This window comes from Balaenoptera ricei, chromosome 1 (genome assembly GCF_028023285.1).
Source record: "Balaenoptera ricei isolate mBalRic1 chromosome 1, mBalRic1.hap2, whole genome shotgun sequence".
Classification (NCBI taxonomy): domain Eukaryota; kingdom Metazoa; phylum Chordata; class Mammalia; order Artiodactyla; family Balaenopteridae; genus Balaenoptera; species Balaenoptera ricei.
In genome coordinates this window covers 102718295-102733667 of record NC_082639.1, presented here as the reverse complement: position 1 = coordinate 102733667, position 15373 = coordinate 102718295, and the positions used below count along the sequence as shown (strand labels likewise).

Below are 15373 nucleotides of genomic sequence, written 5' to 3'. Positions count from 1 at the left end.
CTTATGCAGAATGTGTGGCTATATAGAAGGGGCAGTGCAAAAGTTTACCTTTGCCCTATTATGAAAGAAAGGATGTATTAAATAATTAAACAATGCATATAATATACGAGGGATATGTAACCTACTTATGAGACTGATCGGGTTTCACAAACCTTGCGGCAGTCGTTTGCAAATTAAAAATTAACGAGTCATTCCTCTATGTTCTCCAAGGCAAGTCACGGAATACCTTGACTTAGCAACACTTAGCTGTTAAAATCAGAAACATAGCACTGGAAAGGAACTCTTAGCTCATCTTAGCCAAATTTGTCATTTTACAGGTGATGAGACTGACTCACAAGGATAAATAACATGTCTGAGCTCTCTCAGTCCACCGGGAAGCCAAAAATTACACCAAAATCTACTGTCTGTTGTCATTCGTTCCATGCTGTTGGCCTGGCTGAAGCTAATTTTTCAGTTCCACTGAACAAATCCCATTTTCTTTGAATGGAAACTTACACGGAAACACAGACTCACCAGCTATGAGTAAAACAAAAGTAAACTTTACTATTACCTCACAATGTCCCTTGACCAACCATGGATCCAGGTTTTGTGGGAGGCCTGAAGCTTTTTAGATTTGGGGGATCCTCTGTCAGAAAAAGAATCAAAATTATGAGTAAAAAATTATTACCAATATAAACATTTATTTAGAGAGAAGAATCACAGTAAGTTAAAATTTTTCGAGTTGACAGATACCAGAAATATCACAAATCCAAAGAAATAACAATAGTTTTATTAATGGCCTTATCATTTATCTTATTATTGCCTTTTATTAACTGTACCTCTTTAAAGTCTTTTTAAGAGCATCCTTTGTCTGAAAACTCTTTCATTACTTCTTCACTTGATAACAGTTTTGTGATATCAGAACCTAAAAGGAGAAGAAAAAGGTAATTTAACATTTCCTTCTTCCCGGAAGCCTCTAGAATGGTTAATCAAATTTGTTTTTATTATTGATACTTAAAAATTTTTTCTTCTAGCTTCCCAACTTGTTATGGGTAATGCCGTGTAAATTTGTATGATTGTATTCAAATCTGAGAAAACTTCTCTTGTTTCTATCGTATGTGAACCATTATAAACACACTTGCTTTTGTTATTTTGCTTGGAACATACACCCGATAAATATAGAACTCTTCATAAATTCTATTTCTCACAATTCCCATAAACAATAACAACAAAGGGGATTTGATTTTCTTTGTAATTGTATACAGTACAGCATCAGGCATTTTCCTGGTAAAAGAGGACTTCTAGTCTGATTAGATGTTGAAAGGACTCAGTCATCCACTTAACAACTTTCTATATCTTATGCTTGGAAGAATTTCCATATATTATCTCTGGCTCAATGCATTTCAAACTTCACACAACAAAGTGATTCAGTTATACATACGTACATTCTTTTTCATATCCTTTTCCATTATGGCTTATCACAGGATATTGAATATAGTTCCCTGTGCTATACAGTAGCACTTCATTGTTTATCCATTCTCTACACAATAGTTTGCGTCTGCTAACCCCAAACTCCCAGTCCATCCTTCCCCCACCCCCTCCTCCTCCTTGGCAACCACAAGTCTGTTCTCTATGTCTGTGAGTCTGTTTCTGTTTCGCAGATAAGTTCATTTGTGTCATATTTTAGATTCCACGTATAAGTGACATCATATGATATTCGTCTTTCTCTTTCTGACTTACTTTACTTACTATGATAATCTCTAGGTCCATCCTAGAGATAATGCTGCAAATGGCATTATTTCATTTTTTTTTAATGGCAGAGCAGTATTCCATTGTATATATGCACCACATCTTCTTTATCCATTCCTCTGTCAATGGACATTTAGTTTGCTTCCATGTCTTGATTATTGTGAATAGTGCTGAAATGAACATTGGGGTGCATGTATCTTTTTGTATTAGAGTTTTCTCTGGATATATGGCCAGGAGTGAGATTGTATATTTCTCCTCCACTCTTCATATATATCTCATGCTGGGGCTAAAGGACATGTTCATATTTCCATATGACCGAGGCACTGTACCTGAGAACTAAGATGGTGAGGGTGTTGGCAGGGTAGGTGATAGGAGTGTTTCAGAAAGTCATTCCTCTCTGGGACGGCTGGCAGTAATACAACTATACATGGAAGTGACTGTGACCCACACAAATATAGCCTCATAAACCCAAACTAAACTTCTCCTTCACTCACCTTCCCCTTAACTGGATTCCGAAAATGCCTGGGGCTCCTCCAATGTTACTCCACCTAGAGGTGTGTGAGGGAGTGGGTATCTGCACTCAGAATACTGCAAGAAGCAGTATTCTTAATCAATTGCAAGGAAAACGTATTACTTGGGTGAGTTTTACAAAAACCTAAGACCATGTGAACACATTGGCGAGACTCCTGCCAGGGCCGTGGAAGGGGCCTATGCAAATGAGAGGCCCTGAAGGTTAAGCTTCATGGACTTCATGGTGAAGGGCAGTCTCCAGTTCATGGAAAAGAAAGAGCTACAGCTCTCAGCACCGCGGACAGGGTGTGGCACGTGCTTACAAGGTTGGAAGTAGGGATGTCACCTGAGCAAACTGAGAAGCAAGGAGCCCACCAGGCCTGGTCAAGGGAAGGCTGACAGTTTCATCCACAGGTTCCAGCAGAAGCAACTGCAGTGGCACACGCTGGAGTAGGTCTCCTGCTACACTGGGGTGCTTGGGGAAGAGGCTGGCTGATGTTAACTCAGTGTAATCAGTCTTCTGCCCACGGCAGCCCATCATCCCTGGGCCAAGCCACCCCTGACAAAGCGACCCAGTAATCCCCTGAAACGGCATCACCAAAACCCCGTCACTCTTGTTCCAATTTAAACATAACATTTGAATCTACATTTGGACTACTGCGTCATAACAAACATGGATTTCCATGGATGTCAACTAATATAGGGGATGGTCTGATGACCATAGGGAGAATGTCTCATTAAAGGTAAACTTCTTGGACTTCCCTGGTGGTTCAGTGGTTAAAAATACACCTTCCAATGCAGGGAACACGGGTTCGATCCCTGGTCGGGGCATTAAGATCCCACATGCTGCAGGGCAACTAAGCTCTCACACCACAACTAGAGAGCCCGTGTGCCGCAACGAAGAGTCTGAGCGCTGCAACGAAAGGTCCCGCATGCCACAACAAATATCCCACGTGCTGCAACTAAGACCTGACGCGGCCAATTAAATAAATAGATAAAGGTAAACTTCTCATGGAAGGCTCAGATCCTACACAAAGGACTGTTGTCCTGGGGTCCCTTTCCAATTTATCTTCATGGTTTGTTTTACAATATGAACTTGAAGAAAAACAATTCTTTAAAATATTCTGAAATTCTGATTTTTTAGAAAGTCAGTCTGGCTTTTAACTTTCAGTGGAACTCAGACTCTTAAGGAAAAGCACTCCACGTTTGTGTCCCGTCTTCCATTCTTTCTTAATCTTCATTTTTGCTTGTCTGGACTATGGCAACAGCCTCTTAACTAAGCTCTCAGATCCACCCTATACACTGCTGCCACATAAATGCTCTCAAGCTGACCTTCCCTGTTGTCCCCTGCCAGGAGCAATCTGTCCTTGTGTGGAACACTCAGAACCCTTTGGTTGGTTCTAGTCTTCTAGCATTTAGGAAAGTCACCCTTCATCGTGGTTGTCTGTGTATGTGCCTCTCACCCTCTCTAGAGTATACATTTCTTGCATTCCCAGCCCACTGCAAAGTCAAGGCACAAAATTGAAACTTAGTAGGTACCAATGGCAGACTCCACTATTGATGTTTTACTTGACAATCATAGTAATTGTATTCTCCTTGCCAGTGACTGGTATAGAGAGGTGTCCAATAAAAGTGTCTCTGATCATGGAAAAATAGCTAGTGTGATTGATGTACTTTTGAATTTATCAAATTCTTTTTTTTTTTTGCCAAACCACGCAGCTTGTGGGATCTTAGTTCCCCGACCAGGGATTGAACCCGGGCCCTTGGCAGTGAAAGTGCTGAGTTCTAACTACTGGACCACCAGGGAATTCCCTGATTTTACCAAATTTGAATGAACTAAAATGTAAACTTCACTTGCCACATCTATGGGACCTCTCAGGCCAGGTAACTCAGGTGACTCAGTTCTGGCAAATGAAATACAGGACGGCCAGTTTTTTCTTCTGCAGGATTTTGTCTCATCTGGGTGTGGTACCCAGGACTGTACGGCCATCCTGTAACCTGGAGAGGAGCACAGAGGACACAGCTGACACCCTGAGGATGGCAGAGAGAGAAATGGAGAGAGTCTGAGCTGTGGACTCAGTCAACCTAGAGTTGCCCTACCTGGGACTTCCTCATGTGTGGGTAAGGACATTTTCCTCACTGTTTAAGCCATTTTGACCAGAGGTTTCTACAAACTTCAGCCCAAAGCATCAAAAATGACAATGCTGGGCTTCCCTGGTGGCGCAGTGGTTGAGAGTCTGCCTGCCAGTGCAGGGGACACGGGTTCGAGCCCTGGTCTGGGAAGATCCCACATGCCGCGGAGCAGCCGGGCCCGTGAGCCACAACTACTGAGCCTGCGCGTCTGGAGCCTGTGCTCCGCAACAAGAGAGGCCGCGACAGTGAGAGGCCCCCGCTCGCCGCAACTAGAGAAAGCCTTTGCACAGAAACGAAGACCCAACACAGCCACAAATAAATTAAATAAATAAATAAATAAATAAGAGGTCCCCTCACTTCACTGTATCTCACATGACCTAATTCTAAAAAAAAGAAAAAAAAAAAAAAAAGAAATTTCCCATTATTCTAGTATCCACACAGCCAATGTCTACTATGTTTAAAAAAAAAAAATGACAATGCTGTTATGATAATTAGGTGGAAAGAGGGGGCAGGATACAACATGTCCAATGGGTTTTGCAGACCTCTTGTAGACACTGTACACAATGATGCAAGAGAAATATGCTAAAAACAAACCATTATGGAATCATATATCGAAAGTATAAGGTTTTTTCCAGGCAAAAGACAGAGTCTGCGAGCTGTTGCTGAGTGAAGAACAAGAATTCTGCAGAGGATATCTGTGGCTTTGGTCTATTGAGGACTCCTTTTGCCCTTCCTTTCATTGCCAACCCTATGTTCTGTGGGGAACTGTTCCTTGTGACTCAGGGAAGGGTGACCCCAAATTCCCTGGCCACGGGGGTGGGCCTGGCCAGCAGGATACACCATACCTCCAGCCATGGTGACTGTTTGAGGAATAGGAAGTGAATTTTCACTAAGGTTTGATACATGGACAATATGGACACTGGGAGAAAGGAAGGGTGCTCTTGTTTGGGTGGGGCTGTGGTTTCTGCCCCGAGGAGAGAGTTTTTTGAGAGTAAAGCCAGTCCTAGAACCCAGAGGTCCGGGGAGGATAGACAGAGCCTGTTGACACTATCTGAGCCCCTGAGTGCAGCCATGCCTGAGGCCCAAGTCCATCTATGGACTTTTCATGTGCATGAGCACATGTCTCTGATGTGCTTAGGCCGGTTTGCTTTGACTTTCTGTCACTTGCAACTGAGACAGTCCTGACTGATACAGTAGAGAATCAAACAAGGCAAGAGGGAAGTCCTGGATCTGCCTCAGATCAAAGTGGCGTCAGGTGAAGAAAGATGTGCAGGAGATAAGCATCTGTTAGGGCTTCATGAGGCAGTCCGATGCTGTGGACAGCAGCTTGGTACCCAGACAAGTGTAGATTTGGGGCAAACTGCTCTGAGTTTTAATACCAGCTTATCCACTTACTTCACTGATAAGTCTGCGAAAGCTGTTTAAACAGTAAACCTGGGTCTCAGTTTTTCCATCTGTAAAATGGGAAAGGATGACTTACCTCACAAATCTGTTGGGAGTATTAAGTAGGATGATGTATGTAAAATCCCTCACACAGAACTTGGCAGATAGCGCTCCCTGAATTGATGTTAGTTCCTGGCACTGTGGAAAAGAGGTATCAAAGTTGCTGCAATAAAAACGTTCAAAGTGACTACTAATATTCTTTGGCTCTTCCTTCCTCCTCACTGCTTTTGACTTTTATCTCTTTTGTTTTTTTATGTAATCCTAGCAGTTTAAATTGAAAATAGTACTAGTCACCATTATTTGAACGTGTACCTTGTTCTTGTGCTTTACATACACTATCTGTAATCCTGACTATAATGATTCGTACATTATTCCTGACAATAATAAAGTAGGCGGCACCATGTCACAGGCCAGGAGAGATGAGTGACTTGTCTGCCCTATTAGTATGTAAGGTAAAGCCAGGAGGGCATCTAGATGCAGTTGGTGGGGGACATGAAACCCTAAGGGCATTGTTTACCATTGGAATTTTTCTTTCTCAGGAGAATTATAAAAGACATACTGTTGTTTTGAATTTCAAACCACAGTTACCCGTGTAACTAAAGAACCCGTAAGTCCTTCAGTAGGAAAAAGTGGAAGCTGACCCAGTGAATGCCAGACCGAAGGACATATCCAATTACAGTTCTAACTGGGATATACGTAAGAGAATGTTCTTGAACTTCACACAGGCTGATCCAAAATTGAGCTTTCAGGTTAAATTTAAAAGGAACAGTTTTAGAATTCGAGCTAGAAAATGAGATTCATGCTAAATGGACTTTTCCTTCACTACTACAAAAATACTGACACCAGGCCCCAAATCCACCATTACCATCACCATCCCTTCTCTGCACCTCCACCCCAATCTGTTTTTTCTTTTTTTAATGTGGGTGGTCCTATTCTGATTAGCAGCACCACCCCTTCATTAGGACATAAATGAAACTATTTTTGTTCCTATAGAAACACAAAAGTTGCCAAGACGTGTCTGAAGATGTTTGCTGCAGCCTGTTTGCAGGAGCAAAAAAGTGTTTGTCTTTATTGCTGATGTCCAGTGACAAGGGGGTTATTTGAATAAATGGAACACTCTGGTCCAGCTAAAAAGAACAGATAGATTTTTATATACTGACACGAGGAAACGTGGACAATATAGCTATACTTTGAAAAGTAAGTTGCAGAATGTTATTTAGAATATAATCTCATTTATGGAAACAAACAAACAAACAAAAAAGCAAAAGCAAAGCAAAGTATCTGCATAATGGAAAAGCCTTGAAGGAAGAATACCTTGTGCTACCAATGTGTTACCTTGTGAATACCAATGTGTTATTAGTGGTTGTTGAGTTTTGCTTTGGAGTGGGTCACAGAGGACTTTGACTTTTCACTTGAAACATTTCTATATAATTGTGAGGTTTTGGCTTCAAAAACCATTTTTTCTTTTCTTTTTTTTTTCTTTTTACAATGAGTCAGCTTTATTTCTATAGTCAGAAAATATGTAAAGATTTTAAAAATTTACCATCCACTGGTCAGTACCTAAGAGGACAGGCTAAGCTATTAAATGATGTGGTCGTGAAAGTTAGTCTCTATATTCCATGACCTTTGTCCTCTGTTTATTTGCATCACCCAGAATGGTTTTTCTTTCTTTTTTCAACATCTTTATTGGAGTATAATTGCTTTACAATGGTGTGTTCGTTTCTGCTTTATAACAAAGTGAATCAGTTATACATATACATATGTCCCCATATCTCTTCCCTCTTGCATCTCCCTCCCTCCCACCCTCCCTCTCCCACCCCTCTAGGTGGTCAGGAACAAGACAAGGTTGCCCACTCTCACCACTATTATTCAGAATGGTTTTTCTAATCCCTGACTTTTAAGACGTTTGCCCCTCACCTGACAGACCGCTGGGCTGGCTATGGGGGGGCAGCTGCTCTCCCTCTGGCTGTGCCAGTCCCTCCTCTGCTCACTTCCCCTGTCTTAACTCAGAAAGATCCGGTCAGGATGTTGCAGCTACTGGGCTCTTTCCCGTATCCTGTCTGTGGTCCCCGAGTGGAATGAAACAGCAAGATTAAATGAAAAGAAACCCTTTTTACATATTTAGATAAAATACTTCCTTTACCTTATTCTTTAACATTTCTTCTGCATCTGCCTCTTGTCGAACGCTGTGCTAGGTGGGGCACGGTCTCTGTGCTCAGGGCACACAAAGCGTCCTGGTAGAGACAGACAGGTAGGCAGTGACAGTGACAATACAAGGTGACAACTGTATTGCTACTTTCTCAGCATCCAAGTGTGTGTCTGCATTAGGTGCTGGGGGTACAAAGATAAGTAAGTCAGGGTCCCTGACCTAGAGAGGTTTACAGTCTAAGCAGTGCCGTCCAACAGAAATATAATGCAAGCCACATAGGTAATTACAATTTTTCTAGTAGCCCCGTTAAAAAGTAAAAAGAAACAGGTGAAATTAATTTTAATCAGCCATTTAATTTAACCCAATTTATCTAGCATATTGTCATTTCAACATGTAATCGATATAAAAATTATCAATGATATATTTTAGGTTAGTTTTTTCATACTAAGCATTTCACATGTGGTATGTAGCTTACAAGACATCTCCATTCAGACCAGACCCAGTTTACGTGCTCAGTAGCCACATATGGCTGGTGGCTACCATATCGGACAGGGCAGATCTAAGGAGAAGATGAGCCTATTAATAGATCATTCCACAATGTATCGAAAGCTCCCCAAGTTTGTACCTAGGATGTTGCGGGCGATAGACCTCACTCCTGAGGTGGGATGTGTGGGGGAAAAGGTAATGGTCAGGGAAGGCTTCTTGGAGGAAGCAGCACACGAACAGAGGTAGCCAGATGCACCATGGGAAGACCATGTCCAGAAGGTGGAACAGGCAGCCTGAAGACGGGCTCAGTGGTTTCAAACAGTGCAGTGTGAGCAGGGCTCATCACTAGTTTGGTGATTACAGCTTAACAAGTGAATCTGAAAAACATAAATTAAAAAAAAAAAAGTGAAACCTTTAGTGAATAGGAATGAGGTAGAAGGGAAGGACAGAAGAAGGGCTGGCAGAGAGGGAAGCTTTCCTACTCAAAAGGGAAGTCTTCATGAGATGGGAAAGTTGAGGAGCACTGTACCAGGGTAGGACCCAGTTAGCGGAAGGCAGGCTGGATTTTGGCCACTGCTCAGCCCCTCATCCAGGCCCTTTGTAGAGTGTGTGGTCTGCACAACCATCCATGGCAGCCCTCTGCTGTTCTGTCATTCTGCAGCCTCTCCAGCTGCACTGTTTTGCCACATTTACTTGAGAATAAGCATACTGGAGCTGGTTGGAGGATGTGACGTTGATCTTTTTTTCAGGGTTTGTCCGGAAACATAAGCTCCTACCTGGGCCTGAGCCTTGCTGCTTGCCATACAAGGCCCAGTGAAATGGACAGTCTGTGCCTTCTGGGGGCTTCTCTGTCCAAACACTAATAACGTGAAATGTGAAACTGGCACTGCCATTGAAAGGGCACCTGTGCCTGCAGGTCTGGAGCATGAACACCACACATGCTCAGCACGTGTCCAGGCTGTGGAGAGCTCAGCAGGACACCGATTCACTGTGCAACCTTGGACAAGTCACCTTGCCTCTTTGGGCTTCCTCTCCTCTGTGAAAGTAGGGGTTGGGACAGATGACAAAGCTCATAGGTGTTGTGATTAGCAATCTGCCACAAACTGGAGCAAATCGGCGCTCAGCAAACTATGCCCCCGGCCTGTCCTCACCTCAACCCTCATCCCCAGACCCCAGTGACACACAGACCTGAACACTTTGTCCTCCCAACCTTCCCCGCACAACCTGTTGGCCAAAACCCAGGAAAATCTGGTTTGAGATATGTATGTCCTTATGCATCAGTTTCTCCCCCCCCCCCCGCCCCCAGTTTACACTGCTGGTGCTTTAAGAAACACAATATTGGCAAAATGCACTATGCTCAAAATGATTCCTGGGAACCGAACAGACCAGTTTGGTTGGAAGCCCGAGGCACCTTCTCTAAAGGGCTGGCCTCTCCTTCCTGTTCCCCCTTCACTGGGATGCGGTGGATGGCAAGCCAGGAGTCAGGTTAGGTCACAGGATGAGAAGTCTGAACTAGCCGAAGCTGCCTGGGACAGCTCTAGCGTATCCATGCCTTGGCTCGGCTCACTGGGCCTTTAATAATGCAATAATAACCAGCTTCTAAAGCACACAAAGGCTTTTGGAAAGCCGGAGATAAAAGCGACTTTGTTCTGTTCTTGCCCAGTACAGTAGACATCCATAGGTGTTCCCACACAAACTGGCCACTTGGCTGTCACTGTTGTTGGATTCCCCCCCCCCCCCCTTCTTGCTTACTGAGAAGCTACAGATAGCTTAGAAGGAAAATAGCATCCAGAAAATGCACTTGAAAAAGAAAGTTGATGAGAGGAGAGCATGTTGGAAAGCTGGGTGCACTTTCTGCTGAGTTCTTCTCTTCCCTGACACTGTCGGCCCCTGCAGGATGCTGCATCTCCTTCATCAAAAAGTCATCGTGGGCCCAGTGTGAGGCTTAATGCAGTCAGAGCGTGGGCGGCCGCCGAGACAAAGCCATTTCTCCTCCGTGCTCTGCATTTGGGCTGCATCGTGCCTGCTGGAGGGAGCAGCCCCACACCTCACTCTCCCTGCCACCGCGACCCCGCCTGCCCCCATCTTCCCTATCCTTTCTCCTCCCCTCCCACTATCTCCCTCCTCCTCCCCCAACACATAGAGTTTATATAGCTGGCTTCTTCACCCCCCACTGTCTTTTCATATTACTTTTTTTTTAAACATCTTTATTAGAGTATAATTGCTTTACAATGGTGTGTTAGTTTCTGCTTTATAACAAAGTGAATCAGCTATACATATACATATATCCCCGTATCTCCTCCCACTTGCATCTCCCTCCCACCCTCTCTATCCCACCCCTCTAGGTGGTCACAAAGCACCAAGCTGATCTCCCTGTGCTATGCATCTGCTTCCCACTAGCTGTTTTACATTTGGTAGTGTATATATGTCCATTCCACTCTCTCACTTCGTCCCAGCTTACCCTTCCCCCTCCCCGTGTCCTCAAGTCCATTCTCTACATCTGCATCTTTATTCCTGTCCTGCCCCTAGGTTCTTCATAACCATTTTTTTTTTTTAGATTCCATATATATGTTAGCATACGGTATTTGTTTTTCTCTTTCTGACTTACTTCACTCTGTATGACAGACTCTAGGTCCATCCACCTCACTACAAATAACTCAATTTCGTTTCTTTTTATGGCTGAGTAATATTCCATTGTATATATGTGCCACATCTTCTTTATCCATTCATCTGTCGATGGACACTTAGGTTGCTTCCATGTCCTGGCTACTGTAAATAGACCTGCAATGAACATTGTGGTACATGACTCTTTTTGAATTATAGTTTTCTCAGCATATATGCCCAGTAGTGGGATTGCTGGGTCATACGGTAGTTCTATTTTTAGTTTTTTAAGGAACCTCCATACTGTTCTCCATAGTGGCTGTATCAATTTACATTCCCACCAACAGTGCAGGAGGGTTCCCTTTTCTCCACACCCTCTCCAGCATTTATTGTTTGTAGATGTTTTGATGATGGCCACTCTGACTGGTGTGAGGTGATACCTCATTGTAGTTTTGATTTGCATTTCTCTAATGATTAGTGATGTTGAGCATCCTTTCATGTGTTTGTGGGCAATCTGTATATCTTCTTTGGAGAAATGTCTGTTTAGGTCTTCTACCCATTTTTGGATTGGGTTGTTTGTTTTTATGATATTGAGCTGCATGAGCTGCTTGTAAATTTTGGAGATTAATCCTTTCTCAGTTGCTTCATTTGCAAATATTTTCTCCCATTCTGAGGGTTGTCTTTTGGTCTTGTTTATAGCTTCCTTTGCTGTGCAAAAGCTTTTAAGTTACATTAGGTCCCATTTGTTTCTTTTTGTTTTTATTTCCATTTCTCTAGGAGGTGGGTCAAAAAGGATCTTGCTATGATTTATGTCATAGAGTGTTCTGCCTATGTTTTCCTCTAAGAGTTTTATAGTGTCTGGCCTTACATTTAAGTCTTTAATCCATTTTGAATTGATTTTTGTGTATGGTGTCAGGGAGTGTTCTAATTTCATTCTTTTATATGTAGCTGTCCAGTTTTCCCAGCACTACTTATTGAAGAGGCTGTCTTTTCTCCATTGTATATTCTTGCCTCCTTTATCAAAAATAAGATGACCATATGTGTGTGGGTTTATCTCTGGGCTTTCTGTCCTGTTCCATTGATCTATATTTCTGTTTCTGTGCCAGTACCATACTGTCTTGATTACTGTAGCTTTGTAGTACAGTCTGAAGTCTGGGAGCCTGATTCCTCCAGCTCCGTTTTTCTTTCTCAAGATTGCTTTGGCTATTTGGGGTCTTTTGTGTTTCCATGCAAATTGTGAAATTTTTTGTTCTAGTTCTGTGAAAAATGCCATTGGTAGTTTGATAGGGATTTCATTGAATCTGTAGATTGCTTTGGGTAGTATAGTCATTTTCACAATGTTGCTTCTTCCAATCCAAGTACATGGTATATCACTCCATCTGTTTGTATCATCTTTAATTTCTTTCATCAGTGTCTTATAGTTTTCTGCATACAGGTCTTTTGTCTCCTTAGGTAGGTTTATTCCCAGGTATTTTATTCTTTTTGTTGCAATGGTAAATGGGAGTGTTTCCTTAATTTCTCTTTCAGATTTTTCATCATTAGTGTATAGGAATGCAAGAGATTTCTGTGCATTAATTTTGTATCCTGCTACTTTACCAGATTCATTGATTAGCTCTAGTAGTTTTCTAGTAGCATCATTAGGATTCTCTATGTATAGTATCACGTCATCTGCAAACAGTGACAGCTTTACTTCTTCTTTTCTGATTTGGATTCCTTTTATTTCTTTTTCTTCTCTGATTGCTGCAGCTAAAACTTCCAAAACTATGTTGAATAATAGTGGTGAGAGTGGACAACCTTGTCTTGTTCCTGATCTTATTGGAAATGGTTTCAGTTTTTCACCATCGAGGATGATGGTGGCTGTGGGTTTGTCATATATGGCCTTTATTATGTTGAGGTAAGTTCTCTCTATGCCTACTTTCTGGAGGGTTTTATCATAAATGGGTGTTGAATTTTGTTGAAAGCTTTTTCTGCATCTATTGAGATGATCATATGGTTTTTCTCCTTCAATTTAATATGGTTTATCACATTGATTGATTTGCATATATTGAAGAATCCTTGCATTCCTGGGATAAACCCCACTTGATCATGGTGTATGATCCTTTTAATGTGCTGTTGGATTCTGTTTGCTAGCATTTTGTTCAGGATTTTTGCATCTATGTTCATCAGTGATATTGGCCTGTCGTTTCTTTCTTTGTGACATCTTTGTCTGGTTTTGGTATCAGGGTGATGGTGGCCTCATAGAATGAGTTTGGGAGTGTCCCTCCCTCGGCTGTATTTTGGAAGAGTTTGAGAAGGATAGTTGTTAGCTCTCCTCTAAATGTTTGACAGAATTCGCCTGTGAAGCCATCTGGACCTGGGCTTTTGTTTGTTGGAAGATTTCTAATCACAGTCTCAATTTCAGTGCTTGTGATTGGTCTGTTTATATTTTCCATTTCTTCCTGATTCAGTCTTGGAAAGTTGTGCTCTTCTAAGAACTTGTCCATTTCTTCCAGGTTGTCCTTTTTATTGGCATATAGTTGCTTGTAGTAATCTCTCATGATCCTTTGTATTTCTGCAGTGTCAGTTGTTACTTCCCCTTTTTCATTTCTAATTCTATTGATTTGAGTCTTCTCCCTTTTTTTCTTGATGAGTCTGGCTAATAGTTTATCAATTTTGTTTATCTTCTCAAAGAACCAGCTTTTAGTTTTATTGATCTTTGCTATTGTTTCATTTCTTTTTTATTTATTTCTGATCTGATCTTTATGATTTCTTTCCTTCTGCTAATTTGGGTTTTTTTTTTTTTTTCTTCTTTCTCTAATTGCTTTAGGTGTAAGGTTAGGTTGTTTGACATGTTTCTTGTTTCTTGAGGTAGGATTGTATTGCTATAAACTTCCCTCTTAGAACTGCTTTTACTGCATCCCATGGGTTTTGGGTCGTTGTGTTTCCATTGTCATTTGTTTCTAGGTATTTTTTGATTTCCTCTTTGATTTCCTCAGTGATCTCTTGGTTATTTAGTAGTGTATTGTTTAGCCTCCATGTGTTTTTATTTTTTACAGATTTTTTTCCTGTAATTGATATCTAGTCTCATAGCATTGTGGTCAGAAAAGATACTTGATACGATTTTAATTTTCTTAAATTTACTGAGGCTTGATTTGTGACCCAAGATATGCTCTATCCTGGAGAATGTTCCATGAGCACTTGAGAAGAAAGTGTATTCTGTTGTTTTTGGATGGAATGTCCTATAAATATCAATTAAGTCCATCTTGATTAATGTATCATTTAAAGCTGGCTTCCTTATTCATTTTCATTTTGGTTGATCTGTCCATTGGTGACAGTGGGGTGTTCAAGTCCCCTACTTTGATTGTGTTACTGTCGATTTCCCCTTGTATGGCTGTTAGCATTTGCCTTATGTATTGAGGTGCTCCTATGTTGGGTTCATAAATATTTACACTGTTATATCTTCTTCTTGGATTGATCCCTTGATCATTATGTAGTGTCCTTCTTTGTCTCTTATAATAGTCTTTATTTTAAAGTCTATTTTGTCTGATATGAGAATTGCTACTCAAGCTTTCTTTTGATCTTCATTTGCATGGAATATCTTTTTCCATCCCCTCACTTTCAGTCAGTATGTGTCCCTAGGTCTGAAGTGTGCCTCTTGTAGACAGCATATATACGGGTCTTGTTTTTGTATCCATTCAGCCAGTGTATGTCTTTTAGTTGGAGCATTTAATCCATTTACATTTAAGGTAGTTATTGATATGTATGTTCCTATTACCATTTTCTTAATTGTTTTGGGTTTGTTATTGCAGGTCTTTTCCTTCTCTTGTGTTTCCTGCCTAGAGAAGTTCCTTTAGCATTTGTTGTAATGCTGGTTTGGTGGTGCTGAATTCTCTTAGCTTTTGCTTGTGTGTAAAGGTTTTAATTTCTCCGTCGAATCTGAATGAGATCCTTGCTGGGTAGAGTAATCTTGATTGTAAGTTTTTCCCTTTCATCACTTTAAATATGTCCTGCCACTCACTTCTGGCTTGTAGAGTTTCTGCTGAAAGATCAGCTCTTAACCGTATGGGGATTCCCTTGTATGTTATTTGTTGCTTTTCCCTTGCTACTTTTAATATTTTTTCCTTGTATTTAAGTTTTGATAGTTTGATTAATATGTGTCTTGGCATGTTTCTCCTTGGATTTATCCTGTATGGGACTCTCTGAACTTCCTGGACTTGATTGACTATTTCCTTTCCCATATTAGGGAAGTTTTCAACTATAATCTCTTCAAATATTTTCTCAGTCCCTTTATTTTTGTCTTCTTTTTCTGGGACCCCTATAATTCGAATGTTGGTGCATTTAATG

General features: G+C 41.4%; 1 long non-coding RNA gene across 1 annotated transcript in view; it reads right to left on the bottom strand.

Annotated features, from left to right (window-relative positions):
* Positions 1-8402: 8402 nt before the first annotated feature.
* The window catches only part of LOC132351503 (uncharacterized), a 109799-nt gene continuing 102828 nt past the window's right edge, over positions 8403-15373 (bottom strand). The window contains exon 5 of the long non-coding RNA XR_009498364.1: positions 8403-8826. This is a non-coding gene — a long non-coding RNA (uncharacterized LOC132351503). The remainder of the gene's footprint in view (positions 8827-15373) is intronic.